We start from the raw sequence: 9,755 nt of genomic DNA, 5'->3' as shown, positions 1-9,755 counted from the left end.
CAATTTGGGGGGATGCCTAGTGAAGACCCTCACTCTCACATGGAGACTTTTTGTGACTATTGTGATGCGATTTCTCAAACCGGTGTAACTCAAGACCAAATTCGATGGGTCTTATTTCTTTTTTATCTAATTGGCACCGCAAAACAATGGTTGAAAGGCCTTGATAAGGCTACTCTAGGAATTGACTCTTGGAAGAAATTGGCTCTAGCTTTCTACAAAAAGTTCTACCCACCGGAAAAGACTAACATGCTAAGAGCTAAAATTACGGGCTTTAAGCAAAGAGATGAAGAATCCTTGTATGAAGCTTGGGAGCGATTCAAAGGAATTTGTCGCTCATGTCCTCATCATGGACTTAGCGAGTGGTTCTTGGTACACCAATTTTGGAACGGTCTTTATGAAGACTCAAGAAACATTCTCAATATGGGATCAAATGGAATGTTCACCGAAGTTGACGACAATCAAACTTGGAACAAGATTGAGGAATTGGCGGTCCATAATTCAGAATATAGTAGACCTCGCAAGGCTACTAGAGGAGGAAAGCATGAAGTGGACTCTATTACTCAATTGGGTGCTCAACTTAGTGCTCACATTAATACCATCAATTTGAAGTTCGAAAAAGCTATGGCTAGACTTGAAGAAGCCTCAAAATCACCAAAGCACCAAAGCACCATGTCAATGCCATGACGGCGTCTTCATCAATCCCAAGTGGGATATGTGAGAATTGTGGAACTTTGGGACATGACCAAAGTGAATGTAGGGGAACAAATGAACAAGTGAATGCTTTTCAAGCATACAAGAGTGGTACCCCTTATTCAAATTATTACAATGAAAACACCAAATTCCACCCAAATCTCTCATACAAAAGCCAACATGTTCAAAACCCTCAACCAACATACACCCCACCTCCCATGAGAAACCAAAATCAAAGGCCCTTTTACAACCAAAACCAAGGTTACCAAAATCAAACTCCATACAATCAACAAAATGACCAAGGTTTTGATGTTCAAAAAGCGGTCCTCCAAATGCAAAAGAATCAACAAGAGTTTTTTACTCAAATGCAAAAGGATAGTCAAGTAAAGGAAATCACCATCAACAACATCCTAGCCCACATTAAAATGTTGGAAACTCAATTGACTCAACTAGCATCTTCAAGCTCACAAAGACAAAAGGAGAAATTACCACCTCAACGTAATCCCCCGAGACATGAAACGGTTAGTGTCATTCACTTAAGAAGTGGTACGAGGTATGAAGCACCGAAGACGCAAGTTGAGGATGAAGTGGTCGAAGCTAGTGACAAAGAAGAAGTTGTGCGAAACTCCAAGGATGGAGAACCATCAAAAGAAGAAGTTTCAAAGAAAAATGAAGACAAGGCCAAGGAGAAGGAACCCATTGTGATTAGACTTCCTTTTCCAAGTTGTCAAGCTAAGCCCAAATTTGATGACCAACTTGGAAAATTTATGGAGATTGTGAAGAATTTGGAAGTCTCGATTCCTTTCACGGAATTAATCAATCACGTGCCGGCCTATGCAAAATACATAAAGGACATCCTTACAAAGAAGAAGTCGATCCGGAAGCTTGAGACTATCGCCTTCACTAAGGTGAGTAGTGCAATACTTCAAGGGAGTTCACCTCCAAAACTTAAAGATCCGGGAAACTTCTCAATACCGTGTAGCATTGGCGACACCACGATCAACAAAGCCTTATGTGATCTAGGGGCTAGTGTGAGTGTTATGCCGTACTCGGTGAGTAAAAGGTTAGGGATGGGAGAGCTTAAATGCTCCAATATCACACTCCAAATGGCCGATAGATCGATGAAGACACCATTAGGGATATGGGAAGATATTCCTGTAAGAGTTGGGAAGTTTTTCATCCCGGTGGACTTTGTCATTGTTGACATGGAAGAAGACTCCAATATTCCAATCATTCTAGGTAGACCTGTCTTACACACCGCGGGTGCGGTGATAGATGTGAAGCATGGAGAGCTCACCCTAGAAGTGGGAGATGAAAGCATAACTTTCAATCTTGACAAAACCATGAGAGCTTCCCGTTTGCATGAACCATGTTTTATGGTTGATCATTATAGCCGGAAGGATGATAGGAAGAAGTCGGAATTCCAATGGAAGAAGAATGTCGATGATGCTCCATCAAAAGAGCAGGGAAATTGTAACAAAGAGAGCTTGAAAAGCACACCAAAGTCAAGCAATGAAGAAGAGGGCCTCATTGGCCAAAACAAGAAAGTGGGAGAGTTGTCTCTATCAACTCAAGAGATCTTTAGTGACCAAGTAGATGAAGTTTGCGGTCTATGGGACAATGAGTTCGAAGGGATTTTCAATTCCTACATTGGTAATGCTATCGATCAAGACCAACATGAAGGACAACAAGTGCAAAAATCTATTGAGGATCTTTATCATGACAATGAACAAGCTTTTGACTACTTCTTCAAGGTGTTGAGTAACATCAACAACACCTTGGACATGCCCCCATGACATCTCACTAAGGATGAGAGTTTGGTGGAGTCCTCTCCAAACCACCATTTGTAAATATATCTAACTCCCTATCTAGCATTTTAATTCTTACATTGCATTTTTGTCATTTTTGGATTTTTATGCCTTGATCAAGATATTTATCATTTTTTGAGAGAAGTGAGGGAAGGACTAATGATTTTATTGATGTGTAGTGCTTTAACTTAGTGTGGGGATAACAATTACCTAGGCTATTCATGCCTTCGTAGTGCCCCTACAATGAAGAACACGGGATTTGAAGAATGAAAATGACACGAGATATGCAAGTGCACGGATGGAACTGAATCCGGATAGACCAGGTGGAATCTGAGCGTCCCTATGGGTATTCCGCTCGTCTTATGGGAATCCGAGCGTCTGTGGAAGAATCGGTCCGTCAAAATGAGCTGCAAAATTGAAAATTTTGGTCTGTTAGAGAATCCGAGCGTCCCAGCTGAGAAGACGCTCGTCTGAAGGAATTCGCTCGTCTTTGCAAGTAGACGCTTGTCTTTTTGCCAGTGCAGATTAAGAAAATTCGCTGTAACAGAATCCGCTCGTCTTTAAGGGAATCCGCTCGTCCTGAATTGCAGAATCCGCTCGTCTTCACTGAAAGACGCTCGTCTTTAGGCGAGATTTCCTGAACCCAATTTGAGCAGAATCCGAGCTTCCCGACGGGAATCCGCTCGTCTTCCCCCTGCAGTTTTGAAATTTCGGGTGTTTTAAATACCCCTTCCCACATTCATTCATTCATTCAAACATTCAAACACTACCCATAAACCCCAAAACCCTCATCCTCTCCATCACCAAAAACAAAATTTCCTCAACCAAATTCAACAAAATCAAATTCAAACTTCCTTACAACAATAATTAATCACTCCTCTTACAATAATAATCAATCCAAGCACCAAAATCTTCAACCTTTGAGTCGATTTTTGAAATACAAAGGCAAATCCTTTCATCTTAAAATCTATTTGAGTATAATTGGAAATTGAAGATTTTCAATCTTTTCTTGGTATAATTATCAATGGCAAGAACAAAAGGAGCAACAAAGGCACTCAAGGCAAAGGCACTCTCAAAAAGGCAACAATGCCTTTAAGCAAAGAAAGCTTCAATGGCTATGGTGGTTGCTAGTGCAAACTTGGATGTTCAACAACAACAAGATCCTCCCTTGGAAGCAACAACATCAACAACTCCGGAAATTGCTCAATTATCAAACTATCCGGAGGTAATTTTCAAATCTAACTCCCATAGGGATACATTTGCCAAGTATGCTAAGAAAGCCATTCTACCCACCAAATTCATATGTGAAGATGCCTTGAACAAATTGGGTGTCCTTGAACAAACAAAAGCCTTCTTTGAAGCCATGGGGTTGGGAAAATTGTTTACTACAAGAGAATTGACATACCCCTCCCTTACCTTGGAATTCTTAAGTTCATTAAAAGTGACTAAGGTAGAGACTAGAACATACATCGAGTTTCGCCTTTCCAATGTGAATAGGCGCATCACCTTTGATGTTTTGAGTAAAGCATTAGGTCTTAGTGATACACCTTATTATCACAAGATGCCCGAAAAATATGACCCCGCTCCTCTTTGGGAGGCAATTTCCGGGAAGAAATTTGTGAGCTTTCATGCTTGTCGCGCTCTATTAGTCCATCATCCGGGCATTAGAGTGTGGCACAAGGTCATCGGGAATACTATAATTGCAAGAAAAGACACTAATCACTTTACAAAGCTCGATTGTGTTCTACTTGAGTCTGCCTTAAATGTCGGAAGGGAATTCACAAAGCCTTACAATGCTCTAAGGCTTTTGGTGGAAAGATGGCTCAATGTTGATTGTGGTAAGGAAGGCACCGCTTTTATCGTAAATGGAGGTCTAGTTACTCTCTTGGCCAAGCACTTTGACGCAAATTTCAACAAGGATAACACCTATGTGGCGATCAAAGGGGGTCATCTCATTGACATGGATGCCATGATTAACAAGTACAAGTGGGTCAAGCATAACTCTCTTGACACCAACTATGGGTGGCTCACCAATGATGCTAGATCTTTCACTTTGCCTTCCAAGATATGCCGCTTGAGTGCTCATCGAACAAACTACCTACTTCCACTCTCCAAGGGCGCCAAGTACATCATCCGTCAACAAAGGGGCGAAATTGAAGAGCCGTCCTCCTCCATTGTCACACCACCCTATCCATTCAAATATCAAGAGTTCAAACCCAAAGATGTTGAAGTGGGCAATGACTACGTGACTCTACTTATGCAAGAGATGCATAAACAAGCTTACAATGATCGAGTAGATGTATACTTGGCCCAATATCCACCCCTCCTTCATTTAGCTAGGCAAGGACTACTTGATCCTTCATGTCCTTTGCCTAGTTAGGCGGATAGGGAAGTCTTCTTTCCAAGCACATCTAGGGGTGAAAGACCGGGTGAAGATGAGAATGTCAATGATAAAGTTGATGATGATGAGGGAGTTGATGAAGAGGTAGATGAAGAAGAAGAGGCTAATGAAGATGATGAAGAAAGTGAGCAAGGAAGTGAAGAGGGAAGTGGAGATGAGTCCGCTTCTATGGAGGAAAATGATGACAATGATGATATGGTGGAGGACTAGCAAGCTTTGGAGGCTCCTTCCCTCTTGAGGTTTGTCTACTTCTTTCTCTGTTTTATTTATTTTTATCTTGATCATAGTTGGAGAGTCCTATCAACATGAGGACTAACACCTCGGCCCCATTGAGGTGTTCTTTTATTGTTCCCGTTTGAAAAATCCAAAATGACAACATTTAGTTTCATGCATTGCATCTTGTGTGCATGAACTACCCCATAATTTAAGACATTAGAAATAATGTCTATCTCGGTTTGGGGAAGTACATGCATACGCAACGGGAGGTAATCTAAATTACGCTCTCCGTCATGAATAAAAACCCATGCATCATGTAGTGTAGATTAGTATAACTTGCATTTAGTATAGAATTCATGCATCATTCTTGCATAATTTCCTATCATTTTGGCCATTGAGGACAATGCCCATATTAGTGTGGGGATGGGAAATTCTAACTTCACTTTTATTCAAAAATTTCGAAAAAAATCAAAAAAATTGAAAAATTTGAAAATCCAAAAACAAGTTCATTTCCTTTGTAGTGTAGACTTGTGTATATTATTGTATATATTGTGTTTGTTCTATCCTTGTTCACATTTATCGACTACGCCACATCCGAGACATGAGGATATTGAAGACCGCATAGTATGATCTTTCCAATCTCCTTTTCCCTCTTTATGTTAATGACTATGTGGCTTTATTTTGATTGATGCGGTATAAACAATGTGAATTTAGGACTTGCATTTAGGTTATTTGCATACTAGTTGGTAGAATCATTTGCATTAGGATGTATATATGTTAGTTGCATCATGGCATTTAGTTTGAATATTAGAAAATTTTGCGAAACCGTCTACTTGGGAAGCTTGACAAGTGTATATAGGCCCTAGTAGATGTTTTTTCTTCTTAAGACTTTGCTTGTTAGAATACTTGTAAAACACCCTAGGATGTGTCATGCTAGTATCCTTTGACCCATGGATTAAGGCCTAGTCAAGAGTACCTTGTGGTGTGATAACTCCTTGGCTACCGTTTATTCCAAGGTGACCCTTGAAACCATGCATCCATCATCCATGTTCTACCACATTTTTGTCATCAAAGGGAATGGGCACAAAAAAGAAATTGATTTGAGTTCAATGAAATGAAAAGTGAAAGAAAGTTTGCAAAATGAATCAAAAGAAAAGAGGAGTAACATAAATGAAAACTCCTATGCTTCAAACATAAGCCACCCTCACTACTTATGGGGTGACTTTGAAAATATTCAAAAAGAAATGCAAAAAGTTGAAAAATTGTCAAGTGTTGAATTGCCAAAAATCAAAAGAAATGGCCAGAAATTGTTCTCAAATATTATATGCCACAAGAAATTGGGGGGGAAAACAACAAGAAAAGCAAACTCCCAAATGAAACTCAAATGTTATTGATCCCTTTATCCATGATGTGACTATAATTAGAGCATATTTAGTCCCCGAATTAGCCTTGTTCCCATGCTTTTTAGTGCATATTTGGGTCATTTATTGTCTTTAGTTCTTTGTTTTGCATATTCTTTGAGGTTTTGTGTCCTTGGTAGGAAAAGAGTGCAAACCTTGCATTTTCATGGCAAAATGAGACTAAATTGATTGAATCCAATGACCAAGCATCAAGGAGAGACAAGATTAGAAGGCCTTTGTACATATTATAGTAGTTGGGCAATGATGAGGAAAGATCCTTGCATCCCCAAGGAAATCCCCAAGGATTTTATGAAGAAAAGGGAAGAAAAGAAGAAGAAACAAGTCTGAGCAGCAATCCGTGCGGATTGTCCTGAAGACGCCCGTCCCCAGCACCATAATCCGTGCATCTTCCTTACAAGACGCCCGGGCAGCAGCTACCAGAAGACGCCCGTCTTCTCCCAAAGACGCCCGGGCAGAGACTCACGAATCCGGCCGTCCCGAGCCTAAGACACACGGATTCCAAGACAGCGCAAATTCATTTCTTCAAGCTTCAAGAAAGATGCCCATCCTTCAGAAAATACCGGCGTATCCTTAAGTAGGGACTTAATCGTCATTTAAGTCCTTAGTTAACCCTAATGCATCCACCTAATTTCCACTATAAATACCCCATTAGTCTAATTGGAAGAGCATGTTCTTCTTATCAATTCTTAGAGTAGTTAATATCAATCAAAATCTCTCTTTAGTTTTGTAATCAACAATTAATCAAGTTTTAATACAAGTTTTATTTCCTTAATCTCTCTTTTGTTCATCCTTTATTTTGGGTAATTGAAGATTATTTGGGTTATTATTGGGAGATTGACAACCTCTCAATCAAGCATCAAGTACTTCTATTATTCTTTGCTTTATTATTGGAATCATTAGTAGGTATAATTCTCTTAATCCCTTTTTAACTATTGCTAATTACTTTCATTTGTTCATCATGTTTCACTTTGTTGATATGATTGACAACCTTGCTAGCATGTTCAACATGATAATGAGTGAGTAGTTCCATAGCTAGGGTTAATGGGTGATTAGGGGAAACCAACATGGGGAATGATTCATGCTTAAATTAATATGCTTTCATGGTTTATTTGCTTGCTTGTTTTGATCTCAACTCATGCACATGTTATGTTTGATGAAATGCGAGCCTATGAATCCTTGCATTTTTTACCCATCACCTACCTTTTCAATGAGACTTGTAAGATATAAACAACCTCGAGTCTCATTAGACCATGCATGTTGTTGAGTAGGGAAGACTAAGTCGACTTGTAGGTGTTGTACAATCTAATCGATTCGGCTCCGGGACCCAAACTTTCCTAGGATTGTAAGATATAACTCAACTCAATCCATCACAACAATAATTGTTTTCTTATAATTTGAGAACATGTTTGTATGATCAATTCCCATGAATCCCCTATGACCCCATGACACCCTAGTGCTTTTTATCAATTGTTTACAACCCTTTCAATTCATCTTGCTTATTTACTTTCATTGCTATTTAGTTTAGTGACCTTGTACATCAACTCAAATTGTGACACCCCTAAGACACCACTAGTCTCAATAGAAATCTCATCTCAATTCCCGTCCCTTGGGATCCGACCTTTACTTGCCTCTTTACTAATTGTAGAGTTGTTTGTGAAGCTATAAATTGTGTTTTGGTCTAGGTGCTCCTAACGACAAGTTACCGAAAAGATTTTAGTCCCGACCAAAAATGGCGCCGTTGCCGGGGACGATGTTATCTTGATTTAGATTTTCTTATATTGTTATTAGTTGTGTCTTTCTTTGCCTTGAGGAAGTAAAACTCCTCAAGGTTTGTTCTAATTGTTTTCAAGTTGTTTGATATTTTGCATGTCTAGAAGGTCACAAGGTGATTTGTTACCTTTTGATCGTGAAATTGAAAGTACTTTGACAACCAATAGAAGACTTGCTAGGAGAAATTTGAGAGGTATTAGTGAGGTTGTAGATATTCAACCAAATATTGAGTTCATCAACCCTTTTGCAAGAGAAGGTGAGGAGAACCCAACACAAAATACAACACAAAATCAACCCACAATGTCTAAGTTTTCATCACATTCCGTACCCACCAAGGAGAACCTACCCAATGGTACTCCCACACCACAACATCTAACCGGAAATTTCATTGCCAAATCCGCATTTATCCAATTAGTCGAAAGGAGCCAATTCGGGGGGATGCCTAGTGAAGACCCTCACTCTCATATGGAGACCTTTTGTGACTATTGTGATGCGATTTCTCAAACCAGTGTAACTCAAGACCAAATTCGATGGGTCTTATTTCCTTTTTCTCTAATTGGCACCGCGAAACAATGGTTGAAGGGCCTTGATAAGGCCACTCTCGGAATTTATTCTTGGAAGAAGTTGGCTCTAGCTTTCTACAAAAAGTTCTACCCATCGGAAAAGACTAACATGCTAAGAGCTTAAATTACGGGTTTTAAGCAAAGGGATGAAGAATCTTTGTATGAAGCTTGGGAGCGGTTCAAAGGAATTTATCACTCAAGTCCTCACTATGGACTTAGCGAGTGGTTCTTGGTACAACAATTTTGGAACGGTCTATATGAAGATTCAAGGAACATTCTCAACATGGGATCAAATGGAATGTTCACCGAAGTTGATGACAATCAAACTTGGAACAAAATTGAGGAAATGGCGGTCCATAACTCACAATATAATAGACCTCGCAAGGCTACTAGAGGAGGAAAGCATGAAGTGGACTCCGTTACTCAATTGGGTGCTCAACTTAGTGCTCACATTGATACCATCAATTTGAAGTTTGAGAAAGCTATGGGTAGACTTGAAGAAGCCTCAAAATCACCAAAGCATCATGTTAATGCCATGACGGCATCTTCATCAATCCCAAGTGGGATATGTGAGAATTGTGGAATTTTGGGACATGACTCAAGTGAATGCAGGGGAACAAATGAACAAGTGAATGCTTTCCAAGCATACAAGAGTGGTACCTCTTATTCCAACTATTACAATGAAAACGCCAAATTCCATCCAAATCTCTCATACAAAAGCCAAAATGTTCAAAACCCTCAAACAACATACGCCCCACCTCCCATGAGAAACCAAAATCAAAGACCCTTTTACAACCAAAACCAAGGTTACCAAAATCAAAATCCATACAATCAACAAAATGACCAAGGTTTTGATGTTCAAAAAGCGGTCCTCCAAATGCAAAAG

At 39.7% G+C, this 9,755-nt stretch overlaps 2 non-coding genes across 2 annotated transcripts; both read right to left on the bottom strand.

Annotated features, from left to right (window-relative positions):
• Positions 1-246: 246 nt before the first annotated feature.
• LOC141624970 (small nucleolar RNA R71) lies at positions 247-353 on the bottom strand. Its single transcript, XR_012534772.1, has one exon. It is a non-coding gene; the product is annotated as a small nucleolar RNA R71 (small nucleolar RNA).
• Positions 354-8,978: 8,625 nt separating this feature from the next.
• LOC141624657 (small nucleolar RNA R71) lies at positions 8,979-9,085 on the bottom strand. Its single transcript, XR_012534463.1, has one exon. It is a non-coding gene; the product is annotated as a small nucleolar RNA R71 (small nucleolar RNA).
• Between the last annotated feature and the right edge of the window lie 670 nt (positions 9,086-9,755).

Source organism: Silene latifolia, chromosome X, assembly GCF_048544455.1.
Source record: "Silene latifolia isolate original U9 population chromosome X, ASM4854445v1, whole genome shotgun sequence".
Lineage (NCBI taxonomy): Eukaryota > Viridiplantae > Streptophyta > Magnoliopsida > Caryophyllales > Caryophyllaceae > Silene > Silene latifolia.
Note: the sequence above shows the minus strand (reverse complement) of the source record. Positions and strands in the feature narration are given on the sequence as shown.